The sequence below is a fragment of the Eubalaena glacialis genome, chromosome 18 (genome assembly GCF_028564815.1).
Source record: "Eubalaena glacialis isolate mEubGla1 chromosome 18, mEubGla1.1.hap2.+ XY, whole genome shotgun sequence".
In the NCBI taxonomy this organism is placed as follows: domain Eukaryota; kingdom Metazoa; phylum Chordata; class Mammalia; order Artiodactyla; family Balaenidae; genus Eubalaena; species Eubalaena glacialis.
Genome location: NC_083733.1, coordinates 2,747,522 through 2,768,705, shown reverse-complemented (window position 1 = coordinate 2,768,705; position 21,184 = coordinate 2,747,522). Strand labels below are relative to the sequence as shown.

At 51.7% G+C, this 21,184-nt stretch overlaps 1 long non-coding RNA gene across 3 annotated transcripts in view; it reads right to left on the bottom strand.

Annotated features, from left to right (window-relative positions):
- LOC133077827 (uncharacterized) overlaps window positions 1-21,184 on the bottom strand; it is a 118,080-nt gene that overhangs the window by 6,177 nt on the left and 90,719 nt on the right. Inside the window, exons 5-8 of one of the 3 annotated variants that reach the window (XR_009697789.1) lie at window positions 12,624-13,004; window positions 11,098-11,191; window positions 3,483-3,657; window positions 1,395-1,590 (exon numbers count right to left, since the gene is read on the bottom strand). This is a non-coding gene — a long non-coding RNA (uncharacterized LOC133077827). The remainder of the gene's footprint in view (window positions 1-1,394; window positions 1,591-3,482; window positions 3,658-11,097; window positions 11,192-12,623; window positions 13,005-21,184) is intronic. The other 2 variants (XR_009697791.1, XR_009697790.1) reach the window with 2 other exon arrangements.

The window sequence follows — 21,184 nt, the reverse complement described above, 5'->3', positions numbered from 1 at the left end:
CCAGGGCGTTAACTCAGGCACAGCCAGGCCTCTGAAGCTTTATTTTGTTTTCCCCTCTCCCCCCTCCCACCCCCTGCCAATTAACACCAGGGAGAAATCACATCCAGGTGCAGCCTCAAGCTGGCCCTGCCAGTAGAGTCATCTTGTCCCTAAGGGCGAGAGGGCGCTTCAGGGCCAGGAGGTGCCAGGCGAGTCTCCAAGCAGAGCGCCTGGCATCAGGGCTGGGATGCAGGGGCGGCGTGCCTGGGCGGCTGGCGTGAGCAGCTGATCATGGGACGACGACCCTCTGCGTACCTTTGTAACCGTGGCTCCGGCACTGGCATGCCCTCCCTCCAGAGCCCTGCGTGGCTGCCTTCCTCATGCAGTTCAGGTCCGGGCCCAGGTGCTACCTCCCTCAGGAGGCCTTCCCTGACCCTCCCACATCTAAAAATAGAGCCGCCTCCAAATGGATCACCCTCCATCTCCTTACCCGGATTTGTTTTGGTTATTTTTCTCTGTGGCACTTGCCACTACTGAAAACACATTATTTATCTCTTGTTTTCTTTACTTTACTTGTTTGCTTGTTTTTCTGCCTCTTGCATTAGACTGTCACCTATAAGAGGGCAGGGGGTGGTGGTATACACTTTTGTATTCCCAGGGGGATACCGGACACAGAGCAGGAGCTTAATAAACATCCCTGAGTGTGTATGTGTGAGTGTGTGTGTGTGTGTGTGTGTGTGAGCGTGTGATCTCCTAACACGGAGCCTGGCGTGCAGCACACACAGGTGCCATCAGTATCGTTCATTCATTTATTCACTATCTAGGCATTTGTTCATTTCACACTCATGACAGCTCTTTAAAGAAAGTATGGACACCAAGGGGGAAAGGGGTGGTGGTGGAAGGAACTGGGAGATTGGGATTGACACATATATACTATCGATGCTATGTATAAAATAGATAACTAATGAGAACAGACTGTATAGCACAGGGAACTCTAGTCAATACTCTGTGGTGACCTAAATGGGAAGGAAATCCAAAAAAGAGGGAGTATACTTATATGTATAGCTGATTCACTTTGCCGTACAGTAGAAACTAACACAACGTTGTAAAGCAACTATACTCCAATAAAAATTTGAAAAAAAACATTCTTATTTCTGTAAAAAAAAAAAGAGAAAGTAGCATAAACCCCCTTTGGCAGTTGAGAAGACTGAAGCTCAGAGAGGTTATGTGAATTGTCAGTGCCACACAGCTGCGGAGTCGGGTTTGAGGCCCAGGGCTTCCTGACGCCAGCATCCCCACCCACCCTTCTGAGCAGCACCTCCCCACCCAACTGCTCACGCTGGGGTAACTGGACCCTGTCGATCCCGGGAGCTGCCGAGTCTGGGAGGCCCAGGAGTCCCACATGGGGCTGTTACCAGGGCGCATGCTGTGTTCCCCGGCAGGGTTTCCATTGCAGAGACGGGTCTCAGGGATGGGTGGGATGGCTGGCAGTTGGCCTCTCGCTGTGATAACGACTGCCCTTCATTCAGCCCGTTTGCTGACGGCCTGCAGTGGGGGGTTGTGTTGCACGGCCCTGGTGTCCGTTGGTGAGGGAACGCTGGACAGGACCTGCTATAGAGCATATGTAGGTCAGATTTTATCCTTGTAGCCACACACCTGCCCATGTCTCACACATACACACACACTCACACACACACACACGCCAGGTCATTAAGGCAGGGGAACCTTGCTGCATCCACTGAGGTCATTAGCTCGTGGCTCTTGGTCATTAGCTCGTGGCAGCTGGACCAACAGCCACGGACCTGAAGAAAGACTCCAGGGCTGAGGACACAGGCACCTTCTAGCCCCAAGGAAGCTGGGCTGAGGTCCTGGTCACAATCTCCTTGATCTGGGGCACGAATGACTTTCCAGTGGACAGCGACGGGTCCTGAAGCCGTGAGGACCCACCCTTGTGTTCCGTGTCCGGTGGGATAATTCCGTGCTGGTTAAGATGGTGCCGACGGAGCGGTAGCTGAGCAGGGACTGAACGTGCCAGCGCCTGGGGTCCAGACCAGGGAGTGGGGAGCCCAGAGGGCTGGAGCTGCTGGATCCCGCGGTTGCTCCGGGTTTCACAGTTCGAGGAACTGCCAGGCTCTTTCCCAAAGTGGCGGCCCCATTTCACATTCCCAGGTGGTTCTCTTTGGTAATGATCTTTTTCCTCTTCTGCTTACTTGTATCTTATAAATTGTTGGCAGCGCTTATCTGCCTCTTACAGGTTTTTTTTTTTTTTCCTGAAGATAACGTTACCCAACAATAGAAGGTGGCATGGAAGACGGGTCATATCTGGCCATATCGTCTGGGATGCTCTTGGAATCCAGAAGTGGCCACATACTCTGAGGCGATCGGGACATCTCAGGGGGGGAGGGACGTTGTAAAGGACACAGGTTCTATGGAGAAACAGGGGGTTTCTTGAAGGGCTCACAGGTGCTTGTGTAGATCACCAGACCTCAACTCCAGCAGAGGTTTTATATTCCAGCTTGCATCACTGCTGTGGAAGTGAGGTGCACCCCACATAAAAGTGAGAAGGGGCTCCCGTCCCCCTTTCCTTTCTACACCTGGAGTCCTACCTCCTGACCCTGGGAGCCTGGAACGGAGGCTGCTCTGGGCCACATGGGAAGTTGCCACTAACCACATCAACATCTTTAAAATTAATGACATGAATTCCATAGCGAAGGGGCCTGGGCCGGAGATGGAGGGCTGCTGGCTGCTCCTGGGCCCCATGCTGCAGGTGCGGAACAGGAAACCTGAGGACAGGTGAGCGCTGTCCTGTCGGGACATAAGACCTTGAGGACTTGGCCGTTACTGGGATCAGATCCATCCAGGCTGACTGGGGATGGGTTTCCCGAGGTGTAGAGCTCTCATTTCAACGCACACTGTCATATATTTATGACTTAGATCGAAAATAGGCTCTTTCTACTCCCCCCAAATGCACCTCTCCTCCGTGTGTTTGGTTTATAAGGATCCAATCTTTTTATTTGAGGGCTATCCTATGATTCAGGTTTTGTAGAAGTCCGAATTCTTAAATTCTGCAGCTTCAAAGACTTCAGAAAGTCATCCAGTTCAGACTGGCCTCTCCCTCTATCCAAACAGACCCTTATACTGATCTGAAGATCAGGAGGGATCCTCTGGGCAAGTTTCTAAAGCTCTTTCTCTAAGCTTCCTTATCAGCAAATTGGGCAAAATAATAAGGTCCATCTCAGAAGGTTGTTGGGAGGACTAAATAAGATATGTATGTAATGTTCTTAGCGCCATGCCAAGCACATTGCGAATATTCAATATATGACTGGGTTATTACTGTCATCCGCATCACCAATGCACAGTATTTTCTTTGTGTCCACCTCTCACCTTGTGAATCAATCAAGTCTGTAGTTGGCTCATAAATGAAAGCTCCCTTCCCAGTTCCATTACAACACAGGGCGCAGAGCTCTTAAGTTCATTCCAGACCAGTAGGAACAAGCTCTTACCTTCTCAAGGGCTGAGGTCAGAACACTGGGACAGCCCAGGTGGCACAGTTGGCATCTATGACGCCACGCCCTCTAGTGGAAGGATGAGGCTCCTGAACTCAGGTGTGCAAGGAGGCAGGTGAACGGCAACGTGGCAAAACCAGGCGAATCTTCATGCCATCTGAATTCAGTCCTCCTGAAACACAGACAGTAAAAACGGTAATCAAGATTACAAGGCAACGCAAACAAAAAAGTATCTTGAGGAATTTACATTTGCAGTGCCCTTTTCGTGCTTTGTTTTCTAAATCTATGCTCAAAACCAAAGAGCAAGATAAGGGAAGGGGCTGCTCATACGGAGGGGGCTTCCTTTTGAGCTGAAAAAAAAATGTTCTAAGATTAACTGTGCTGATGGTTGCTTAACTCTGAAGATACTAAAAACCACTGAATTTTATACTTTAAGTGGGTGAATTGTATGGGATGTAAATTATATCCCAAAAAAGCTATTTTTAGAAGTTGACTTTTCAAAATGTTTTATTGTTTTTAGATATTCCCCCAATACTTATTTATTATGAAAATAGAAAACACCCATAAAAATAGATTTTTCTCGAAGTATTTATTTGCATTCTTTGAGTTCCAGATGCATTTGTAGTTTGCCCCACCAGAGAAGTTTCCCTGAGGTCAGCAGTACATCCCAGCGTGTGCCAGGTGCCGTGGAGATGGGAGACGTGCAAACCTGGACGGTGAATTGAAGTCTCTTGTCCAGTTGTGGAGCCCAGACTGACCCTTAGAAGCAACGGGACGAAAAGAGACAAGATGGCTCAGAATAAGGGGCTACATTATTTGTTGAGTGAGTTAAAAGAAGGTTACTATTGAAGGTTCAAATAATCCAGGAAGGCTTCATGAAGGAGGGACCTGAGCTAGAACTTAATAGGTTTAATAAAAAGAACAAATGAAATATAATACAAATAAGTAAACTAAAAGTAACACAGAGTTAGGATAACAGCCTCAGCTCTCCCTCCCCGGGCCCTACCGTGGGCTGGCACTCTGCATCCTGCGCGTCGCGGACGTTCCCCAGAAGACAAGCGTATCATTCAGGGAGGAGAGGGTCCCGCTTCCCCCTCTCCAGTCTCCGGCTGGCACTCCCACTGGCGGACCCCAGCCGGAAGCCAGAGAGCAGGGACCACTGACACAGACCATGTGGCCAGTCCCCAGGGAGAGAGGATGGAGGAAAGGACGGAAGGGTGATCGGGAGGGCTGCGTCGAGGTGTCCAGCACCTCTAGCTGGGGCTGCAGGGGGTTAGAGTGTGACCCATCTGTGTCCCAGAGGAGAGGGGGTTTTCTCAGGCAGACTGACGGAGGACAGAGATGCGGGCCCTGAGCTGCCCCCGGCTTTCAATAGCAGAGGGGCGAGAGTGTGACTTTGATTGTTAGAGTTTTGATTGTTAGAGTGTGCGGGGCTCTTGTTAAGGTCTCTTTATTCGTTTACTTTAGAGCCTCGCTACCCCGCAGGTGAGGTGGTCCTCAGCCATCACCTGGGAGCTGGTTAGAAATGCAGAATCTCAGCCTCACCTGCACACGCTGCCCTAGAACCTGCATCTCGACCAGATGTGCCTGGCGATTCAGGTGCAGGCTGCTCTTGGAGAAGCTCTGCTTTCAATCACCCCAGGGATGTGGGTGGGTGGGGGTGGTTAGGAACAAGCCAGGTTAGAGTTCAAAGGTGGGCGTGTCCACCCTGCTGCAGGTATTGGGCCTCAGGCATAGGAAGTCACGGCTGCTGGCCTGTCCGTCCAGCAGGGTGGACACCGCTGCTCCACCGCCTCACTCTTCCCTGCAGACGCCAGGAGCAGCCCCACAATCCTCTCTACACAATATACCTGTATCCACTTCTTGGCCATCAGAGCGGGCAAGTGAGACGAAATTTAGTTGCCGAAAGTATTTATGTAATATCGCCCATGTATAACTTTTGGCAGAAATATAAAATCCACTGATTCCCAGAAAACAAACACCCTGCCTGTTTTGTACATTCGTTATCCCTGTAGACCCACACAGTCCGTGGCCAGCAAGCAAGAAGCTCAGAGTCCGGTCAGGAGGCGGAGAGATGACATTGACATTGTACGTCCGAAGTACCAGCCCTGAGAGAAGTGCCGTGTGCTGTGGTCTCTGAGGCCAGCTCTGTCCCCACGGGAGGGAGGAGGAGGGAGGAAATGCCCTTGACCCAGGCCTGGGAGGATGGGCCTGTGTGGCCAGAGGACACAGACAGGGAGACAGAAAGTCACTCCCACCGAGAAGGAAGCCACCTGCTACAGAGCAGAGTTGAGTCCAAGGCCCGACAGCTGTGCTCACCTGTCGAAAGGTGTGGGTCTGAGCCGGAGGAGCAGCAGGTGTGTCTTTCTTTGGCTCCCAAGCATACCTGAACTGATACTGTTATTTCTTAAACTTCTAAAAGCGAAGTTAAACATAGAAACGACAATATGGATAACCACGCGTATTTGACAACCATCTTGGAAGTCTGTCAATGCGGAGATTTAAGGTGCGCCCCCTCCCCTTATCTAAAAGCGCTCTGCTTGAGATTGATGCGTCGGTCACCTGTGTATCTTGAGCAGATGTTGAGAAAGGCAAAGGTCCAGTTCTGAGGTCTTGCAAACTGCACAAGACGGCAAGAGGCGGTTGCTGCAGCTCATGGCGGCCTCACACCATGTGGATGGAGACGGCTCTACCTGTGGGAGAGCTGGGCTGTCCACACACTGTGGGCCTCGCAGTGACCCTTGAGAAATGGAACAAAGGGACCTTAAGTTGCATCTGATTGGATTCCACCCGGTGCCTAATGCAGTGTAGACACGAACTGATGGCGGGTGTGGGGCAGCGTGACTTGCTGGGGCGGTGACATCGTGTCACATCGAGATAACCTCTGGCGTCAAAGGAGACATATGCTGGCTCTGCTGTGCACCAGTGAGTAACCTGGGGGACGCAAAAGTACCCAGAGCTCCGAGCCCCTCCCTGCAGTGGAGAAACAGCAGTGGTTAGCGCAGCCCCAGCGCTGAGGGAACACTCCGTGCAAGTGGTGATGGGAGAGGGTTGTTATCCTCCTGTTATCTTCAAGATACTGCTAGTGTCCCTGCACAGGGAATTTGCTAAAATTGTATTATACAACATGTTTTATGTTAAAAAACATGGGGTGGGGTGGCCGCTCTTGGAAGTATTTCACCCATGACTACTGTGTAGGATCCATGAAACGACAGGACCCATGTGCTCTTAAGTGTACACACTCCAACTCTGCGTATGCCATGTCATCGACACGGAAAACACTCCACACTTACACGTTCTCCAAGCTGTCAACACGTGTGGGGCGTGTGGGCTGTTCCCGGGCTGTTGCCAATATCGCAGTAGAGGGAGGGGTGGCTTCGATGATTCAAACCATGACACTGACAGCGGGGCTGGGAGAACCCAGTGATGGGGGGACGGCATCACGGGCGCAGCCTCTTCTGGACTTTCAGTCTCCCGGCGGCCAGTCCGTTCCATGACCGGCTCCACCAAGCCTCTCACTCTCCGTCCCTGCTCTTGAATTAGTTGTCTGTTTTCTCCGCAGGTGTCCCTTGGAGACCACACAGCCTCCTTTTTTTTTGACACGATTTCAGACAAATGGAAGAGGAGCACAAAAATTCTCAAGATGCCCTTCTCTGAGATTCCCCAAATATGAATATTTACCTTCTTTGCTGTATCCCCTCCCCCACACACAGAGGAAGCTGCATATAAGATCTGCCTCTCCACTAAATACTACCATGTACATTTCCTAAAAATGAGGGATTCTCTTCTGTAACCACAGGACAATAATCAAAATCAGGAAACTAAAATTGACACAACTCTGGGCTAATCTACAGCTCTTATTCAGATCCTCCGACCGTCCTAAGAAAGCTCTTGATTGGCTGAAAGTGGATGGACTGACAGGCTGAAGAAGATGTGTCTCATCTTCAGCTGGCTCCTGCCCTACTCGGCCTCTCTGTTCCACTCCTGCATCATTTTTCATTTTTGGTCATTTCTAATGATGTCCTACTTCAGAATCAGTAGTCATACTCATGATAGGAACGGTTCTGTATGGGCTTCTCTTTCTGTAATAAATCTCCGTTTCAAGCAACACTCCAAAGACTAGCCAGTAGGCCACGTGTTTCAGAGCTATGAATGATCACTGAGGTCTGCTTTGATTTTGAGATAACTTATGAAACTAGTTGTGTGTGTGTGTTTTGTAGGAAGCATGTGTGCCCATGTATGTGAGCACAGAATAATACTGGGGCAGCTGAGTTAGGCTATCCGAGTGGTGGTCTTGAATTTATACAGCCCTCCTGGTTGACTCTGGGCAAGTAAATTCAGTCCCCCGGAGCTTTACCCATCACCTGTCGACTTTCAGGCAAGACCATTGTTATTTAAAGGGATCTGTTTTGTTTCAACATTCTAAGTCCATAGATACGCTGAGAATCTATCAGTGGAATATTATTCAGCCTTAGAAAGGAATGAAGTACTGACAGATGCTACGACATGGATAAATCTTGAAGACATCAAGCTAAGTTAAATATGCCAGTTACGGAAAGACAAAACCGTAGCATTCCACTTCTATAAAGTACTAGGGGAGTCAAATTCATAGAGACAGAAAGTAGGACGGAAATGGTACAGAGGAACTTATTTGCAAAGCAGAAATGGAGTCACAGATGTAGAGAACCAAGGGGGGAAGCGGGGGTGGGATGAGTTGGGAGATAGGGATTGACATTACATACACTACTATGTATAAAACAGGTAACTAATGAGAACCTACTGTAGAGCACAGGGAACTCTACTCAGTGCTCTGTGGTGACCTAAATGGGAAGGACATCCAAAAACAGGGGATATATGTATATGTATAACTGATTCACTTTGCTGTACAGCAGAAACTAACACAATAGTGTAAAGCAACTATACTCCAATAAAAAAATATGTTAAAAAAAAAAAAGTAGAATGGTAGTTGCCAGGGACTAGGGGAGGGGTAGGGTGGGTTCGGTGTTCAGTCATAGAAGATGAAAAAGTTCTAGAGAAGTTCTAGGTGGTGACAGTCAAACAACAGTTTGAATGCACTCAATACCACAGAACTGTGCACTTAAAATGGCTACAATGGAAATTTTATGTCAGGTATATTTTACCACGATTTTAGAAAAATAAATAATTTTTTAAAAACTTGCATTTCAGAGGAAGTCAGCATTTTAATCCCTTGCACGGAGAAGTTTTGCAGCAGTGTCTACAGCTGTCATTATTCTGGTCCCTCTAAAGCCTTCCTAAGTTCACTAGCCACCCCAGTGTCGCTGTCCCCGATTCTCTTGAATGTCACCCAGAAAAGTGAGCAACAAGGGACACACTCGTAAACGTTTCTCCCGACAGCAGTCGTCAGCCTGACGTTAGAAGTGAATGATTTTCCATTGTACCAGTGACCCTGTTGTGGGTTCTATTAGCACCATATGTTACATGTCTACGTTTTTAGTAAAGCCTGGCGTTGTGTGTCCTCTGCCATCTGCCCTGGCATCAGCACAGCCCACGTGGTGCATGGAGGCCAAGGGCTTCCTCCACCCAGCATGGTCTTGCATCTCTTCCCAGCCAGAAAGCACACGTGGGCAGAATGCACGGGACCAGGGGAAAGGTGGATTTTATCAGCTCCGCAAGTCACAGTGAAGTGGGCCCGTGTTTTGTAAAACATGTGTTTGGCAAATGATTCCCTGTGGGCTGCAGAAATCCAGATGGAGGAAGTTTTCTAAGTGCGATGTCAGAATTTTACATCTGCTGATCCCAACAAGTGCATGGCGCCAAGGAGAAGAAGCAGGTTGTCTGCCCACAAAATCTGAGAGCACGGATGTGGTTCTGGGGGCTTGTTCAAATCTAGAAGACAAAGGCACAGTGTCTTCAACCCCCGCTGGGCTTGGGCATGGTGAGAGCAGGAGAAGTCTTCGCATCGCCCAGAAGGGCTCTGTTTCACAGACGAGGAAACAGAGGTATGGGAAGGTGGGCAAAGTGAGCTGCCCAAGGCTGCCCAAGGTTGCAACTTGAACTTGGGGCTCTGTGGACTCAGTGTGGGGTCCTCTGGCCTCACCACGCTGGACATGGCATTGGCAAGTAGCCCCTGACACTGTGGGTCTGCTTGTCTGGGTGCTGCCGTTCACTGCTGTGCTGCTATACCCTAAGTCTGGTGCTGTGCCACTCTGATTCCTGGTTCCCTGTGCGCAGATGGGAGGCTTAGCTGACACAGTGCCTGGTCCGTGAGGGACTGCTAATGGTGAGTCACGGTACAGGAGAGGCCAACAGGACACGGCCTGGGTGTCCATGGCGGGTCAGAGGGAGGGCTGGGAACAGCGGGGGAGATTGCCAGCAGAGAGGGGCCTGCAGACCCCATTGCCACATTCAGGCTGGGTGTCCTGTGGGCTGAGACAGGGCTGAGAGACGGGAGGCTTGTCCGCACGAGCCCTTTTGAGGCTGCATGGCCACGTGCTCCACTTTGACGATGGTACATGGAAGCCGTGTTGGCTGTTCTCCACTCACCCCTCCAGATCCGTCCTGCATGCCTCTCTGTGCCTTGGGAGGCTGCCCTGCAGGGACTGTGTGACGGGGCTCCCACACTTCCGGTCGGGATCAGCCAATGGGACATGCCAGAAGCAGATTGGAGGGCGGGAGCAGAGAGAGGCCGGGGGCTTCTCCTCTGCACCCCTCATGCCTGGCTGTAGCCTCCCCGGCTCTTTCCCCTGCCCCTTCCAGCCCAGGTGGTAATGGCCCCCCACTCCTGTTAGCCTCTGGATACCTCCCCATCCTCGTTGGTCCCCAGAGCCCTGCCCTTGCTCTGTAAATACTGCCCTCCCGCCCTGACACTGTCTTCAGTTATCTCTGGCGGAGGCTGCTTTCCTGGTGGGACCATGATGGATACAGGAGGTGATCGTCAGACCACAGGAATGCTGACATCTAGATTCAAGGTAAGGACAACGCATATTCTGTACAGTTTGGAAATCCCCTCGAGATCCCACATCAAAGGGATGAAGTGTTAGGGAAAATGACCAGAGGCCTGGGCTACTTCTGCAGTCGTGGAAAAGTCTGCAGAGACCAGAGCTTATTTAGAGGCCACAATGACTCCCCTCCCACCCAGACGGAAGGGTGTCTGAGGTCTCTGGGGCTGTTCTGGGAGTTAAATTGGAGTTCAGTCTATTGTATTACTAACTAGCACCCTCCCTCCTTCCTTCCCTCCCTTCCTCCCCTCCCCCCTGTTCCCTCCCTCGCCAACACCCTCCGCAACCCGCTTCCTTTCTTCAGGAAGCACAGGGCCAAAGAAAACACATGTAAACCCCATTCTGGAGCTTTTAACCCAGTTCAGCAGTTATCAACAGTGGTCCTTGGACCCTGAGGTGTTTCCAGGGCCTCTTCATAACATTTTGGAATGTTATAAAATCATGCATGGGTAAAAGATCCATGCAAAGTTCAGGACAGACCAACAGAATTGAATGTAATAAGTACAAAACGTTCATTCATTTGGTTTCAGATTCCACATTGCTACTAGTCTTTAAGGAACTACCTCTTGTCGAGTTTTGGTGTAGTATTAATGAATAATACCCATAACCATCCAAAAAGACTATTAACTTACCTCTTAATTTCCAAATCCATATCTGTGTGTGGCCAGGCTTTTTTCATATGCACCAGATTGAATGAAGAAGCAGATAAGAAAACCCAGCTGTTTCCTAAGCCAGACATTAAACACGTTTGCAAAAATGTAAAACACTGTGAATCTTCTCACTACTTTTCTATTTTGCAAAACATGATTATTTCTTTCAAAAATACGTCATTTGTGTTAACATGCAATGGGTTTACCCTCGTTCTCATTTATATGACTTAATGGATAAGATATTTTTAAATTTTATCAATTTTACTGTTAAATTCTGTAAATTTTGACAGATATAAGCCACAAAAGCAAAGCTCTTCAGGGTTTTCAACCAGTTTTAAGAATGTAAAGAGGTCCTGAGATTTAAAGGTTTGAGAGCCTCTGTTCTAGGAACGATATTGTAAACACTAATATCAGTTGATGCCTGAGGAAGGGGCAGATGGTGCCCATCACCCATGCTTTCAACAAATCCCCACTACTAAATTACGCGCCAGAGATTTAGGGTCTGGCCATATAGTGTCAGAGTGCCCAGGAGGTTAGGGTTTTGTTCCATCAGTGGGAAAGCTGTGCCACCCTGGGCAAGTTCATTTCCTTCTCTGAGCCTCATCTGGAAATGGGGATTCAGTGCTTCCCTCTTGACAGGAGTGTGCGTTGTGGGAACTAAGTGGTGGTGGAGCTGAGGAGGGTGAGCACGGGCTCACCCAAACGGGTGCGTGTGCCGGCCCTGCGCTCAGCATTTCACAGCCAAGTTCTCCCTAAGTCCTCGTGCAGCCCCTAACCCGCTACTGTCACCCCTAACCCACTACTGTCACCCCTTCAGGCTGCTTGGGAGGGTGAGTGGGACGGTGCCTGTCCGTGCGAAGACCGTAAACCCCAAACCTCTTCAGCGCCTTCCTATCGCTAAGGGTAAGGACTCTTGCAAAGATCCTTTTCTGAAGGTTAGGGATGCCCGCTGGGCAGCAGGGAGCCTCACACCTGGAGGACAGCACACATCTGGGAAAAGATGCCAATAATCTCCATAAAACTCTTTCCCGGCCTCGGGCCAGTGGGTTGTTTAGAAACCTCCAGGGGGCAAGGAAGACCAGCCCGCTGAGGGGCCTGCCCTTCCCGGATCCTTGAGAAACAGGTATTTCACGCTGTATTGGCACACAGGGGCGGCCAACAACCCCTGCGCCTGTCTGCCTGGCTGTTGGGTAATTTTACAAATTGGCTTTTACTGGCAAGGGAGGTGGGCGGATGTGGGTAGTGGAATATTCCGCAAGGTCACAGGATCAGATCTGGCCCGGCTATTGGAGACTTCTGGGGTTATCTGCCCTCTGAGAAGCTGTCTATTTTGGGGACCTGGGTCAATGCTTTCAGCCAGCAAGTGTCTGTGAAGCACCTACTGGGTTCTAGGCACCGTGCTAAGTGCTGAAGACACAGTTGTGAGCAAGGCTGATAGAGTTCTCATCCCCACGGAAGGTCACGTTCACAGGTTCTGGGGATTAGGATGGGGGCATTATTCTGCCTACCTCATGGAGGGGCAGAGCTGTGTCTCCAGCCCGCCCTGTCAAGACTGTGGATGCTGACCGGCTGCGCTCCTGCATGGACGCGTGGCTAATGATTCGGTCAGTGGCTGAGCTCGCTCTGGCTGCCCCACACGCAGCCACGGAGCACGTCTCTTCTCTGACGCGGCCACGTGCCGTCTCCTGCCAGCGTCTCCTTTTGTTTCCAGAGCGGAGTCCTCAACTTGACTGCACATTCAGTGGCCTGGGGCCTTGCTGGAGGGCCGGCGGGGCCCAAGAGTCTGCATTTCTAGCCCATTCCTGCTCCTGGGGACAGCGTGGCTGCTGGTGTGGACCACACATGGGAGGGCATGGGTGGAATTTCTGCTCAGTGCTGATCCCCATGGCCTGGAACAGAGGTCGGCACATAGTAGGTGCTTAATAAATACCCAGTGAATGAATGGATTCCCCTTGGTCCCTCCCCTGTTTCTCAGGACCAGGACCTGGCATCTTTCTCTCGCTGACAGGCCCTCTGGAGTTCTGGTGGAGGGAAGGAGCCCGAAAGGCACCAGCTGGAGTGACAAGTAACAGACCCGACAGGCAGACACCGCTCCCTTTCCTCCATGATTCTCTACCTCTATTATTTGTATACTGTTTCACTTGCTATGTGTAACCCAAAACCTCATGTTGCCACACCAATCCCACCAAATCTCCAAAAATGAGGGCCAATTGAGCTGCAGTGGTCCCCTGCCCACCCCCCCGCAAAGGCACGCACACATTCGCCAGCTACTGTTATGGCCCCCCAAGCTTAGTTCCCCTCCCGCCTCGCACCGAGGTCCAGCCACGACTCAACATGGGCTCTGTTTATTATTCTAGAGAAGCAATTTTCAAGGGGCTGAAATACTTGTTAAAATTAAGGTAAAGAATGTAAACCACAGCCAGGCCGGTTCACCTTGTGCTTCAAAGGCCTCTTGTTTCTCCAGGCACCGCCTCCTGCAAGCTTCCTGCAGGTCTCCATCAGCCCCGGCGAAAAGGAAGGCCGGCCGCCCAGCGGACGGGCAGAGCGGGGCCCGGGAGTGCGGCCCGTCTCCGGGCCTGCACAGCTGTCCTGGGGCAGGAGGCACCTGCTGGGCCCGGGTGGAAGACGGCCCGGGAAGGCTGAAGACAATCAGTGGAGGGGGCTTGACAAGTGATGAGGGAAGACGGGAGTCTGTAGCGTCCACAGGCGTCTGAGGGGCCCTCTGTGCCCGTGGAGCCGACTCTGTCTCCCAGTGGGTGGAGGTACACGTCTCTCCAGGCTGAGTCCTGGCATCGCGGAGCCTGGCTTAGGTGGAAGGGCAAGGGTGGAGGACTTTGACAACGTAAACGCCGAAAGGCAGAGCCCTTCAAGGAGAACCACCCAGGGCTGCTTCACGGCATAGACTGCCGCCTTTTGTTCCAAAAAACTGCTGCTTCCAAGCGGCTTTGTATTTTCTGCAGACATCTCCCTTAAAAAATGATAACAGGGGAAGGAGGGCTATTTAGGGAGCTTTAGCCTTGAAAGCCCCTCTTGCAGTTGGAGGAGGGCCCTGGAAGGCTGGGTGTGCGTGGGGCTCCCGTACTGAGATTCTTGAGAAGGTCTCGCCCTCCCAGTGGGTCCAAATCGGTGGTCCAACTTCCTCTGGAGATTAGATCGGCAAATGGGGAGAACGATTAATTAAAATAAAATGGATGAATCTGAGCTTTTTCCAAAGTTGGTTCAGATTCAAGTTCAGGCTACATCTCCGCGGGCTCTTGGCACCAGCACGGCGCCCTCAGCCCACGCCTGTTAGATGACTCACTGCTTCTGGTGGAGGGGGTTTCAGGACCCAGGTTCCAACCCAGTTCCTCCGCTGTTTGGGAGCTGAGTGATGCTGTGCATGCCCATCTTTAGAACATCTTCTAAAGACAGGGCGAGGGCGCTGCAGACCCCGACATGGGGCGTGCACTGTGGCAGTAGGTGAGATGGTTAGAACTTCAGACGGGGCCCTTGCAGCCAGGCAGGTGGGGACCAAGTCCCCTGCGCGTTAACTATGGATGGGCCCTCGGCTGTGTGTTCAACCTTCCTGTGCTGCAGGCCCCCCTCTGTAAAGGTGTGCATGTGAGAGCACCTGTGAGGAATGCAGTCCTTGGGAGCTGTTTCTATTCATGTCTCTGGCATCATCCGTTGGCCATGAATTAGAAATAAGATGACACATCCAGAAAGCAACGATTTAGGAATACAAAAGGCACCCTTCTGGCCTTGATCAGTGGCCGGACACATGCTCAGTGAATCAGGGGAGCTATGCTGTAAGCCCCCATCTGAATCTAAAAGCCCAAGAACCAGGAACACTGACGTCCGAAAGCAGGAGAGGGTGGATGTCCCAGCTCAGCAGAGAGAACAGATTTGCCCTTCCTCCGACCTTCTGTTCTACCCGGACCCTCAATGGATTGGGCGATGCCCACAATGTTGGAGAGCCATCTGCTTTCAGAGGTTCACCATCTCAATGCTCATCTCATGCAGAAACACCCTCCCAGACAGAAAAAGTGTTTCATCAGCTACGTGGGCATCCCTGAGCGCGGTCGAGGGGACACGTGAAATTGACCATCACATCTGCATGGCAACCCGCAGCTTCCCCGACGGCCGTGCAGAGCCCCCGTACCCTGTGAGGCCTGCGGAGCTTGCCGCCGTTGGGTGTACCATTTCCAGGTGAAGAGCGTTGATTTAGGTGTCTGCCGCTTTGGAGCCGTCGCACGTGAGGCTACAGGGGACCCCTTGGCACCTTTCTTTTGGGCGTTGATGTCTGCTTTGCCGCGGGAAAGCTGAGTGAGATTCCTGGGGCCCAACGGGGCGGGCACTGAGTGTATCACCACGTGGCCGGAGCCCTGTGGGTCGGCTTTGAGCTGTGCAGCCAGCCAGGGCCCTCGCGTGAGTCTAGGACAGACGAGAGACCCGGCTAATGCGTTCCTCCGTTGGAACGCAGAGTCCATCACAGGAGAGCCTGACTCCGGGTTTAGCAAACGGAGGGTAATTAGGACAGTGGGTGGTCCCATCGTCATCAGGCAATTAGATCTGAGGAAGCACTCCCCCCACAGAGGACAGCCTGCATTTATTCAGCTGCCGGGTGAGCTCAGCGCCCTGCACGCCTATCCCTCCTGACAGCTGCGGGAAGCGTGGGGAAGCGGCATCCCCGGCTCCAAGTCAGGCCCTGGAAGTGCCACAGGGCGCAGCAGCAGCCACCACTCAGGATGGGGAGAGGAAGTCTGTGCTTTACTTCTTGAGGGAGACAGTGGAAATGGTTCCCAGAAGGCAGAGTCTCTCCGGGAACGCTTTAATAGCCGGAGTGGGCGTGGATTCACTCCGTAACATGGGTGTCAGGAGAATTCTATTTATTTATCTGATTTTTCTCAATCACACAAATCCAATTGCAACTGTCCCTTCCCTCTCCCCCTACCACGTATTGAGGTTTGTGAGAAATTTAACCTGTGTCATTTTGCCTTTTTTGAGGCGGGTAGGTAGCAGGGAAAAGTCAACTCCCTAGAGACAGTTACCTGTCTTAGGCGGTCTTAAGCAATTCAGAATAGTTGAGGGAGGGGTCTGGTGTGATTTCCACCATGGCTACTTGGAGCCCAAGCACAGCAGCCCACGTGGTTGGTCTAGTGCAGGGCAGACAACTCCACCATAGTCTAAACAAGCGTAGGCCAGGAGCTGGTGGAGGTGCAGGTGGAGGTGAGGAGAGCCTGCGGCGGGCAACCGCCCCTCTGAGCACTTTGCAGATGCCCTGCCTGAGTCACCAGGGAAACGAGCACAGGGGCAGGTCTGGGACACTAACCGGGCCGTTGTAACCACTGCTCTGGAGGGATTCCGGGAGTAACCTAGAGTTGCCAGATCCAGCAAATAAAAATGCAAGATGCCCAGTTAAATGGTAATTTCAGATAAACAACTGTATGAGTTTCCTAGGGTTGCCATAACAAATTATCACAAACTGGGGGGCTTAAAGCAATAGAAATGTATTCCCTCGCTGTTCTGGAGGCCAGAAGTCTGAAATCAAGGTGTGGGCAAAGCTGTGCTCCCTCTGGAGGCCCTGAGGGAGGGAGGGACCTTCCTGGTCTCTTCAGGCTTCTAGTGGCTACTGAAATCCTTGGGGCTCCTTGGCTTGTGGAAGCATCACTTCAATCCCTGCCTCTGTCTTCACGTGGCTTTCCCTTGGTGTGTCTCTGTGTCTTTACATATTGTTCTTTTTTTTTTTTTTAATTTATTTATTTAATTTATTTTATTTTTGGCTGCGTTGGGTCTTCATTGCTGCGTGCAGGCTTTCTCTAGTTGCGGCGAGCAGTGGCTACTCTTCGTTGCGGTGCGTGGGTTTCTCATTGCAGTGGCTTCTCTTGTTGTGAAGCACAGGCTCTAGGCGTGCGGGCTTCAGTAGTTGTGGCACAAGGGCTCAGTAGTTGTGGCTCACAGGCACTAGAGCACAGGCTCAGTAGTTGTGGCGCACGGGCTTAGTTGCTCCGCGGCATGCGGGATCCTCCCGAACCAGGGCTCGAACCCGTGTCCCCCTCACTGCCAGGCGGATTCCCAACCACTGCACCACCAGGGAAGCCCCTACATATTGTTCTTATAAGGGCACCAGACATTGGATTTAGGGCCACCCTCATCCAGTGTGACCTCATCATAACTAATTATATCCGTAAAGACCCTATTTCCAACTTGACACGTTCTGATATTCTGGGTGGACGTGAATTTTTTGGAGGACACTTATTCAACCCATGACAATAATGAAAATAGTTTTTTAGTTGCATGGGACATATTTTATACTAAAATTATTCATTTTTTTCTGACATTCAAATATTTCAAAAGACATATTTATACTAAAAATTATTAATTTTTACCTGACATTCAAATATTGCATGGGACATTATTATATTAAAAATTATTCATATTTCATCTGGCCACCCAACTCCTGAGACCCATGGCATCTGTGTCCTGTGCCATCTGAAGTGCAGGCCAGTGCAATCCCGGGAGAGAGCACAGCCCTTCCCACCCCGAGGCAGTGTCAACACCCCCTGGGCCCCGGGCCCACCCTGCAGGTGTAGGAGAGCTCAGACTTTGGAAACTGAGTAGTGGTCTCCCCTTCCTGGATGGGGGTGGGGAAAGGAAGTGTTTCACTGAGGTTGCAAAGCAGAAAAGAAAATCAATGTTACCTCTTTTCTCTCTGTCCCTTAGGGCAAGAGCTGAGCCTCTCAACTTGAGGAGTGGTGGCCTGAAGCGCGGCACAATCGCCCGTGCAGATAAAATGCAGGGCAAGGGCTGAGAACCAGGGCTGCCTGCTCGCTGATTCAGCAGTTTGTTAAGCACCGGGCGGGGGGGCGGTGAGGGGACACAAACACGCTCAGCCGTGAGCGTGATGCGTTCACGCCGTTTGGGCAGCCCCACACCAGGCTCTGTGGGCGGCCGCTTGCAGCCGCGGCACGCCGTCAGTGCGCCCAGCCCTGGGCACCGTCTCCTATTCTCATGACCACCAGTAGTTCTCTGAGTGTCCCTGTTTGCACCCGAGGGGGCTCTGGGGGGTCAGGCAGTCAGTGACAGAGGGAGTGGGCTTTGAACCCCCTCCCCTGTGCCTGACTCCGACTCACACACACTCGCCAGCCCAGGCACCGAGCTTGTCCCCCACGTGGTCACGCATGCGTTTATCCACTGCACAGGTGGTTAGCGTGTTTTATCAAGTGCTTGTGGCCACTCAAGGCTCGGGGTCCCTGCAGGAGGCTTCTGGAGCTTCCGCCGTATGTGCAGGGGGTGATGACTGCATGACGGAGAGTGAAGAGGGTGAAGGTAAAAGAGCAGTGAGCGCGTGCGAGTGTGTTCGTCTGAGTGTGCACGCGTGTGTGCGTGCGAGACGGCCTCTATGGGTGAGTGTAGGAGTGTGCACATTTGTGTGGGTGAGGTTTTTTTTTCTTTTTGGTGGTTTCCTCTTTATTAATGTGTCTCCTACCGTCCCCCCACAATTTCAGTCCCTTCCATCTACCCTCCCCAAAAGGAGGCAGTGAAAAGAAGGGATTGTTGGAGTTCTGAGCCCCTTGGGCAGTTAGAAAGGGAACAGAAACCAAAACAATCAGTGGATGTGACAGGGACTGACAATCGAGAAATCTAAAGCAGAGCGGGAAAGGTGGAAGAGAAAGAGGGAAGGAGTGTTTGCACACGCGTGCACACGTGTATGTGGTGGTGTGTACCTGTTATTCCATTTAAATAACAGGGTATCTGGCCTAACTCTGAGATGTAGATGTCAAATGCTTCCTTTTTTATTACTTTATAATTTATTCATATATTCAACAAAGTGCCGAGTGCCTACCATGTGCTGGGCATGTCTCTTTTATTTGATGACAGTCCCCTAGGCTCCTATGGACGAATGACAAGATTATATTTAGACGAAATAAAAGTGAGACCCCAAATCATCAGAGGGCTCACTGAGTCACTGTATACCAAAAGGCAGCTTTGAGAAAGCATCCTCTTGGGAAGGAGCCATGACCGTAATGGCCGTAAATATCCATGCCCCCAAGATCGCACCTCACTCTTCTTCTAAGACGCAAAATCTCTCAAAAGGTTCAGGAAGGGGAGCCAGAAACACAATGGTAAGAGAGTCTGCCAGCTTTTAGAAGATCAGGTGATGGAGAAGTGCTGTTAGTTTGACTTACTGAATACACAACAAAAGTTGTATTGAAAAGGGAAACCCCAGGCTGGTGTCAGCCCAGACACCACCTCTTCCCCCTTCTTCTCAGGGACTAGACCTTCGTTGTGACCTTGGCCTCCTGGGGAGACTAATTACAGCTCAGCGCTGGGTCCTGCCGTCTTGCAGGGACCCTGCAGCCCCACTCTCAGCCCCCTGCTGCCCAGCCTGTTGCCCGGTCTAGGGCTGCCTTCCACTGGGTGGTCCCTCCAGCACTGCAATGGCCCTCACAGCCCGTGGGCCCTAAGCCAGGCCCAGCAGCGCCCCCGCTGTCATCATCCCGCTGGATGGTGCGTTAGAGCCTCCCAGACCACTTCCTGCCGAGATGCCGGGAGGGAGTTGCACACTAAGCTCTGGACTGTCCAGCCTGTGAGGGGCTGGAGCCCAGTCAGCCAGCCTCGATCCAGAAGCCTGGGAACTCAAGCCTTGAGCATCTTAGGGAAAAAACAAGAAAGACTTTCCTAATTCTGCTGTCTTCCGAATACCACTCTGGATTCTGGCTCCAGCCCCTCTGAGATTGTAAACATCTGGGGGGACAGACAGCCTGACCCTGTGACTCCGCCACAGGCCCCCTGTGGATACGCAGATGACGGGTGGAGAGCGGTCAGCCGTCCCAGCCCGATAAGGGTCCCTAAAAACCCCAAATCAATGGGCAGATTTAGCCTTCTCAAACCACGCCACATACCAGCATCTGTGACATATGGTACAAATAAAATGGGCTTAGTCTTACATCGGGAAGGAGGTCATTAGAGGCAGCTGAAACTGGGAAACCTCACGGCGAAGACAGAAAAGGCCAGGCTTGGAGACGACACGGCTGCACGTCCAGCTGCGCACGCTCCGTGGGTCAACGCTGGCTTTGCGTCCAGCCTTGGAAGACTCTGCTCCTTCACTGGAGGCTAAATTTGTCCCCGAGCGCCCACTGCCCTGTGGAAAACCTGGGCTAAGACTTCAAATATGACCTAAGTCTTGGTCAAAACACAGGCAGGCATTCATGTGAGTAACAGACGTGTCACTGTGTGCCTGCCGCATGCGGTGCCCGTGGAGGGGAGGAGACCAGAGCTTCTCCTCTGTTTCAGGACCCGCTTTGGGTCCAGCTTCCCAGGACAGGCCTCCGAGGGTCTGTCCTCCTCTTCCCTCTACTCCCAGCGCCCCGAGTCTGCACTTCCTGTGCATCAGAGCCGGAGGCCACTCCTCAATTCCACAAGCTCGGGTCTAAATGCACCAAAGAGGAGGGTCCTCCCCCAAATGAGTGCCTCCTTGATAAATGGATGGAAAGGGCCCCAAATCTCCCACCTGAAAAGGGCCAGGATGTAAGGAGGCCACAGAACACGAGCGGTGATGCGGCCATGGGGACGGGGACCTGGCCGCCGTTTTCAGTAAATGCTTTTACTTCGTTTTATTTCCCCCTTTCTCTGTCCAGGCTGAAGGGTCCCTAATGGATCCGGGTCCTGAACATGCTCTGGGACAGACGTCCCCTACCTTTCGTCCTCACAAACTATTACATCCAGCACCCTCCCCACCCCCGCACCCACTGCCAGGCCTGGGAAAGCCCGCTGAGCCATCTCTGTTTTGTTTGTGTTGATCTGTTTAATTGCACGATTGCTTTTGAGGCTTATTTAAGGAGTGGTTTAATTTGTTTCTTCCTGGTCTCCTGGCCCCGCCCCAGACGTCAGGTCCTACAGACAAAGGACCTGAGCTGTCATTTGCACGGAAGTGTCTTGGCGCCTGGAATCTAGTGAGCGGCGGCTGACCAGAGGAGGGGGTTGCCCATGACATTGTGGGGTGCAGCCACGGCGAGCACTCGGGCTTTAACTTTGACTGTGGCTTTTACCAATGAAACATTCCCTCCCTCTGCATTTTGTTCTAAGA